The sequence below is a fragment of the Sus scrofa genome, chromosome 9 (genome assembly GCF_054392235.1).
Source record: "Sus scrofa isolate SSC_HxYL_T2T_F1_AM1 chromosome 9, Sscrofa_HxYL_maternal_Yorkshire_Landrace_v2.0, whole genome shotgun sequence".
NCBI classification, from domain to species: domain Eukaryota; kingdom Metazoa; phylum Chordata; class Mammalia; order Artiodactyla; family Suidae; genus Sus; species Sus scrofa.
The window spans coordinates 5822650-5831116 of NC_139391.1; positions in this window are offsets into that span (position 1 = coordinate 5822650).

The following is an 8467-nucleotide window of genomic DNA, read 5'->3' on the forward strand; positions in this document are numbered from 1 at the left end:
AAATATGTTCAATAAAATGTTATAAAAATATGTTTATTTATTTGAATAAATCATGGTCACTCATTTAAAAATAGCCAAAACAGATTAATGGAAATAAAATGATGCAAAAGTCACCAAATTCTTGGTGTTCTGTGATAATCATTACTGGGAGAGAGGATTGAGATGGCAGAATAGAAGGACTGGAGCTCAACTTCTCTCATAAACACAACAAAATTACAACCAAATGCTGAACAACCTTCAACTAAATGGACTGGAAACTTTCAAAAAGATATCCTACTCCAAAAGACAAAGAGAAGGCCATATCAAGAGGTAGGAGGAGCAATTACATGATATAAGCATCCCCATACCTCCCAGGTGGGAACCCACAGAATGGAAAGTAACTGTATCACAGAGACTCACCCACAGGAGTGAGAGTTCTGAGCCCCACATCAAATCCCCACGCCTGGGGATCTGGGACTGGGAGAAAGAGCCCCTGGAACATCTGGCATTGAAGGCCAGTGGGGCTTGTGTGCAGGAGCTCAATGGGACTGGGGGAAACAGAGACCCCATTCTTAAAAGGTGCACACAGGCTTTCATGTGCACAGGTTCCCAGGGCAAAGCAGAGCCTCCATAGGAATCTGGGTTGGGCCTGACTGCAGTTCTTGGAGGATCTTCTGGGAAACAGGGGGTGACTGTGGCTCATTGTTGGGGGAGGTCTTTGGAGGCAAAGCTCTCGGGAATATTCATCACAGTACATTTCTCTGGAGGTGGCCATTTTGGGAAAATCTGGCCCCACTCATCAGTGCTGAGAAGCCCCAGGCCAAACAATAATCCAGGTGGGAACACAGACCCACCCATCAGTGAACAGGCTGCCTAAAGAACCCCAGATGCACGGGTGCCTCTAATCTCACCCAGGGACAAAGCCCCACCCACCAGAAGGATAAGGATCAGCCCCACCTACCAGTGGGCATGCACCAGGCCCTCCCATCAGGAAGCCTACAGCAAACCCCTGTACCAACTTCAGCCACAAGGGGGGCAGATACCAGAAATAAGAGAGGCTACAACTCTACTGTCTGCAAAAAAGGACACCACACCAAAAACCTATTAAAATGAAAAGACAGAGAACTATAAATCAGAAAAGGGAGAAAGAAAAAAACCCAGAAAAACAGCTAAGTGATCAGGAGATTATCAGCCTCCAGGAAAAAGACTTTAGATTGATGATGCTGAAGATGATGATGCAAGATATTGGAAATAAACTGGAGGCAAAGGTGGGTAATTTACAGCAAACACTGAGCAAAGAAATATAAGATTTAATACTTAAGCAAGCAGAGATGAAAATACAGTAACTGAAACAAAATTCATTAGAAGACCAACAGCAGAATACAGGAGGCATAAGAACAAATAAGCGAGGTGCAAGACAGAATAGTGGAAATTGCTGATGCAGAAGAGAAAAGAGAAAAAAGATTGAAAAGAAATGAAGAGTTTCAGAGAACTCTGGGGCAACATTAAATGCACCAAAATCTGTATTATAGGGGTGCCAGAAGGAGAAGAGATAGAGAAAGGGACAGAAAAAATATTCCAAGAAATAATAGCCCAAAACTTCCCTAACATGGGAAAGGGACCACTCACTCAAATCCAGGAAGTGCAAAAAGTACCATATAAAATAAACCCAAGGAGGAACACCCAAGGCACATATTAATCAAACTGACCAAAATTCAAGACAAAGAGAAAATATTGAAAGCAGTTAGGGAAAAGAAACAAATAACATACAAGGTAATTTTAGTAATATAGTAATCAGCAGATTTTTTCAGTAGAAACTCTGTAGGTCAGAAGGGAATGGCATGATATACTTAACATGATGAAAGGAAGAAATATCCAATCAATATTACTGTACCCAGCAAGGCTCCCATTCAGATTTGAAGGAGAAATCAAAAGCTTCACAGATAAGCAAAAGCTAAGAGAATTCAGCAACACTAAACCAGCATTACAACAAATACTAAAGGAGCTTCTCTAGGCAGAAAAGAAAAGACATCAATAGGAAACAAAAATACCACAAATGACAAGGCACACCAGTAAAAGCATATATACAGTAAAGATATGAAATCATCACGCACAATTAATGCTACCCAAATCAGAAATTGTGAGAAGAGGAGAGTACAAATTCAGGACACTGGCAATTAAGAGACCAACAATTTTAAAAAATCTGGTAAATATATAGACTCCTATATCAAAATTTCAGGGCAACTGCAAACCAAAAATCTACAACTGATACACAAACAAACAAGAAAAATAAACTCAAATACAACACTAAAGATAGTCATCAAACCACAAGAGGAAAGAACAAGAGAAGAAGGGAAGAAAAAAAAAGCAACAAAAGCAAATCCAAAACCGTTAATAAAATGGCAATAAGAACATACATATCAATGATTACCTTAAATATTAATGGACTATATGCCCCAACCAAAAGACATAGACTGGATGAAGGGATACAAAAAACAAGACCCATATCTATGCTGTCTTCAAGAGACCCACTTTACTTCTAGGGACACATACAAATTGAAAGTGGAGGGAATGGAAGAAAATACTCCATGCAAATGGGAACCAAAAGAAAGCTGGAGTAGCAATACTCATATCAGACAAAACAGACCTTAAAATGAAGAATATTTTAAGAGACAAGGAAGGTCACTACCTAATGATCAAAGGATCAATCCAAGAAGAAGATATAACAATTTTAAATATCTATGCCCCCAACATAGGTTCACCACAATATATAAGTCAACTGATAACAACCTTAAAAGGAGAAATCGACAATAACACAATAATAGTGGGGGACGTTAACACCCCACTAACAGCAATGGACAGATCATACAGACAGAAAATCAATAAGGAAACACAGGCCCTGAATGATGCATTAAACCAGATGGACTTAATAGACATTTATAGGGCATTCTATCCAAATGCAACAGAATACACATTCTTCTCAAGTCTACATGGAACATTCTCTAAGATTGATCACATCCTGGGCTACAAATCCAACCTCAGTAACTTTAAGAAAATTGAAATCATATCAAGCATCTTTTCCAACCACAATGCTATATGACTGGAAATCAACAACAAGAAAAAAACTGCAAAAAACACAAACACGTGGAGACTCAACAACATGCTACTAAACAACCAATGGATCACTGAAGAAATCAAAGAGGAAATTAAAAAATACCTAGAAGCAAATGACAACAAAGATACGACACTCCAAAACCTATGGGATGCAGCAAAACCAGGTCTAAGAGGGAAGTTTATAGCAATATAACCCTACCTCGGGAAACAATAAAAAGTTCAAATAACAACTTAACTTTACATCTAAAGCAGCTCGAGAGAGAAGAACAGACAAGACCTAAAGTTAGTATAAGGAATGAAATCATAAACATCAGAGCAAAAATCAATGAAATAGAAATGAAGAAATCCATAGAAAAGATCAATGAAACAAAAAGCTGGTTCTTTGAAAAGATCAACAAAATTGATAAACCCTTGGCCAGACTTATCAAGAAAAAAAGAGAGAGGACTCAAATCAATAAAATTAGAAATGAAAAAGAAGTAACAACGGGTATCACAAAAATATAAAGGATCATAAGAGACTACTATATGCAACTATATGCCAATAAAACAGAAAACCTAGAAGAAATGGAAAAATTCTTAGAAAAATACAATCTTCCAAGACTAAACCTGGATGAAATAGAAAAGATGAATGGACCCATCACAAGAACTGAAATTGAAACTGTGATTAAAAAACTTCCAACAAACAAAGGTCCAGGACCAGATGGCTTCACAGGCAAATTCTATCAAACATTTGGAGAAGAGCTAACACCTATCCTTCTGAAACTCTTCCCAAAAATTGCAGAGGAAGGGACACTCCCAAACTCATTCTATGAGGCCACCATCACCCTGATACCAAAACCAGACAAAGATACCACACAAAAAAAGAGAAAAGTACAGGCCAATTTCACTGATGAACATCGATGCAAAAAATCCTCAGGAAAATACTAGCAAACCAAATCCAAGAATACCTTAAAAGGATTGTACATCATGGTCAATGGGATTTATCCCAGGGATGCAAGGATTCTTCAATATCCACAAATCAATCAGTGTGATGCACAACATTAACAAACTGAAGAATAAAAACAATGTGATCCTCTCAACAGATGCAGAAAAAGCCTTTGACAAAATCCAACACCATTTCTGATAAAAACCCTTCAGAAATGTGGGCATAGAGGGAACCTACCTCAACATAATAAAGGCCATATATGACAAACCCACAACTAACATCATTCTCAATGGTGAAAAGCTGAAAGAATTCCCGCTGAGATCAGGAACAAGACAAGGATGTCCACTCTTGCCACTACTATTCAACATCGTTTTGGGAGTCCTAGCCATGGCAATCAGAGAAGTAAAAGAAATAAAAGGAATCCAGATTGGAAAGGAAGATGAAAACTATCAGTGTTTGCTGGTGACATGATACTACACCTAGAGAATCCTAAAGACTCTACCAGAAAACTATTAGAGCTCATCAATCAATTTGGCAAAGTCACAGGATGCAAAATTAATACACAGAAATCAACTGCATTTACATACTAACAATGAAAGATCAGAAAGAGAAATTAGGAAAGCAATCCCATTTACCATTGCATCCAAAAGAATAAAATACTTAGGAATAAATCTACCTAAAGAGACAAAAGACCTGTACTCTGAAAACTATAAGATGCTGATGAAAGAAATCAAAGAGGACACAAATAGATGGAAAGACATACCATGCTCTAGGATTGGAAGAGTCAATGTTATCAAAATGACCATACTACCCAAGGCAATCTACAGATTCAATGCAATCCCTATCAAAATAACAAAGACATTTTTCACAAGACTAGAACAAATATTTTATTCATTTATTTATTTATTTTATTTATTTTCTTTTGTCTTTTGAAGGCTGCACCTGCAGCATATGGAGGTTCCCAGGCTAGGGGTTGAATCGGAGCTGTAGCCACCAGCCTATGCCAGAGCCACAGCAATGCCAGATCCAAGCCGCATCTGTAAACTACACCACAGCTCATGACAACACTGGATCCTTAATCCACTGAGTGTTGCCTGGGATCAAACCCACAACCTCATGGTTCCTAGTCAGATTTGTTTCCACTGTGCCGCAATGGGAACTCCAAACACAATATTTTAAAGTTTGTTTGGAAGCAAAAAAGACCCAGAATAGCCAAAGACATCCTGAAAAAGAAAAATGCAGCTGGAGGAATCAGGCTCCCTGACTTCCGATATACTACAAAGATACAGTCATCAAAACTGTGTGGTACTGGCATTAAGACAGACATATAGATCAGTGGAACAGGACAGAAAGCCCAGAATTCAACCCACATACCTACAGTCAACTCATCTATGACAAAGGAGGCAAAAATATACAATGGAGAAAAGACAGCTCCTTAAATAAGTGGTGCTGGGAAAACTGCACAGCCACATGGAAAAGAATGAAATTAGAACACTCCCTAACACCATACACAAAAATAAACTCAAAATGGATATCATATCTAGATATAAGACCAGATACTATAAAACTCTTGAAAACACAGGCCAAACACTCTGTGACATAAAAGACAGCAACACCTTCTCAAATCCACATCCTAGAGTAATGACAGTAAAATCAAAAATAAACAAATGGGACCTAATTAAACTTAAAAGTTTCTGCACAGCAAAGGAAACCCTAAAAAAAAAATGAAAGGCAACCCACAGAATTGGAGAAAATCTTTGCAAATGAATCAACTGACAAGGGATTAATCTCCAAAATTTATTTATGAACTTCTGAAGCTCAATACCAAAACAAAACAAAACAAAAAACAGCCCCATCAAAAAATGGGCAGAAGATTTAAACAGACAGTTCTCCAATGAAGACATACAGATGGCCAAAAAAAAACATGAAAAGATGTCCAGCATCTCTAATTATTAGGGAAATGCAAATCAAACCCACTATGAGGTACCACCTTACACAGGTCAGAATGGCCATCATCAAAAAGTCTACAAACAGGAGTTCCCATCGTGGCGCAGTGGTTAACGAATCCGACTAGGAACCATGAGGTTGTGGGTTCGGTCCCTGCCCTTGCTCAGTGGGTTAACGATCCGGCGTTGCCGTGGCTGTGGTGTAGATTGCAGACGCGGCTCGGATCCTACATTGCTGTGGCTCTGGCGTAGGCTGCCGGCCACAGCTCCGATTCGACCCCTAGCCTGGGAACCTCCATAAGCCGCGGGAACGGCCCAAGAAATAGCAAAAAGACAAAAAAAAAAAAAAAAAAAAAAAAGTCTACAAACAATAAGTGCTGGAGAAAAAGTGACCCTGTTACCCTGTTGGTGGGATTGTAAATTGGTGCAACCACTGTGGAAAACAATCTGGAGATTCCTCAGAGAACTAAAAACAGAACTACCATTTGATCTAGCATTCCTACTCCTGGGCATCTATCTATCCAGAGAAAACCATAACTCTAAAAGGCACATGTACTCCAATCTTCACTGCAGCACTATATACAATAGCAAAGACATGGAAACAACCTAACTGTACATCAACAGAGGAGTGGATAAAGAAAAAGTGGTAATATACATAATGGAATATTACTTAGCCATTAAAAGGAAAGAAATCATGGCATTTTTAGCAACATGGATGGACCTATAAATTATCATGCTAAGTGAAGTCAGTCAGACAGTGAGACACCACCATCAAATGCTCTCACTTACATGTGGAATCTGAAAAAAGAAGGACACAATGAACTTCTTTGCAGAACAGATACAGACTCACAGACTTTGAAAAATTTACAGTTTCCAAATGAGACAGGTTGGGGGGGGCTACATTGGGGGTGTGGGATGAAAATGCTATAAAATTTGGTTCTGATGATTGTTGTACAACTATGCATGTAATAAAATTCATTGAGCAATGAAAAAGATAATCATTACTAAAACCACTTAAATGTACGTTATTAGTGTGTGTGTATGAACATTGGCATGTCTATGTGTGCATGTGAACAAAAGACATTTTATGTGTGTCTGTGTGAATATGTGTGTATGTCATTCCCCCAGTACTTATTATAGCTACTAACATTACTAACATAGGGAGTACTAAATTTAGAAAATAATTTTTCATTTTAAAGAGCAAGTGTATGGAGTTCCCATCGTGGTGTAGTGGTTAACGAATCCAATTAGGAGCCACGAGGTGGCGGGTTCCATCCCTGGCCTTGCTCAGAGGGTTAAGGATCTGGCGTTGCTGTGAGCTGAGGTGTAGGTTGCAGACCCGGCTCGGATCCCACATTGCTGTGGCTCTGGTGCAGGCTGGGGGCTACCGCTCCAATTAGACACCTAGCCTGGGAACCTCCATATGCCACGAGAGCGGCCCAAGAAATGGCAAAAAGACAAAAAAAAAAAAAAAAAAAAAAAAAAGAGCAAGTGTATGAAATTCTCATTATAGGCTATTGGGAAAATAGTTAAATACATAAACAAGTTTCTTTTGTGACTTATGCTTATCTTATAATATATACATACTATCAGATAATATATGTATCATATTCATATATGATATGAATTATCATATTATATATATCATATAATTTCACCTTCTCTCCTACTTCAAAGTAATCAAGTGATGTGCAAAATCTTCTATTGTTTTCACAGAGATTTTTAACAAATGTTTTCTTATATTTGAAATGTATTTTAATTAATTTGTACTAGCTACAGATTATAACAATTTTAGTTTTTCATAAAGTAACTAATCATTCATATTTAACATATAGTATATTTCACAGTTTTCAGTTTTCAAAATAACATTCTTTGCAAATAGTTCCTCATTTCGTCTGTCTTTAATTTTAGTTACATAGGAGAACTAAACTTTATGTAGCCAAACACACAAGCCCACACAAAGTTGTTCTGGAGTTCCTGCTATGGCACACTGGGTCAAGGATGCAGCCCTGCCACAGCTGTGTTGCAGGTTGCATCTGCTGCTTGGATTTGATCCCTGGCCCAGGAAATTCCATATGCCATGGGTGTGGCCGAAAAAGAAAAAGAAAAAAAGAATTTGTTCTTATTCTAAAATAATTTCCATTAATTACTTCTTTTTCATTCAATTTACTTTAGACTTTACGTTCTTATATTTATTATTTCAACAATATCTTTTTTTAGTGAAACCTAATAAACATAATTACCAATAATTATATTCATAAAACATAACTATTAACTCTTAGAAAATATTTTTCCATTTAACTGTATTTTTATGCATTAGTATATTGTGTCATGATTTGTATGTCATATTTTTATTTAATGTTGCATACTAAGCATTTCCTGTCACACAAAATATACTTAATATGTATATTAATTTATTACCTAATATATTTTCATGTCAACAATATATTTTAAAACCTATATCTTAGTTCACCTGTAGACTCTTGGTGAATGTTTATCTTCA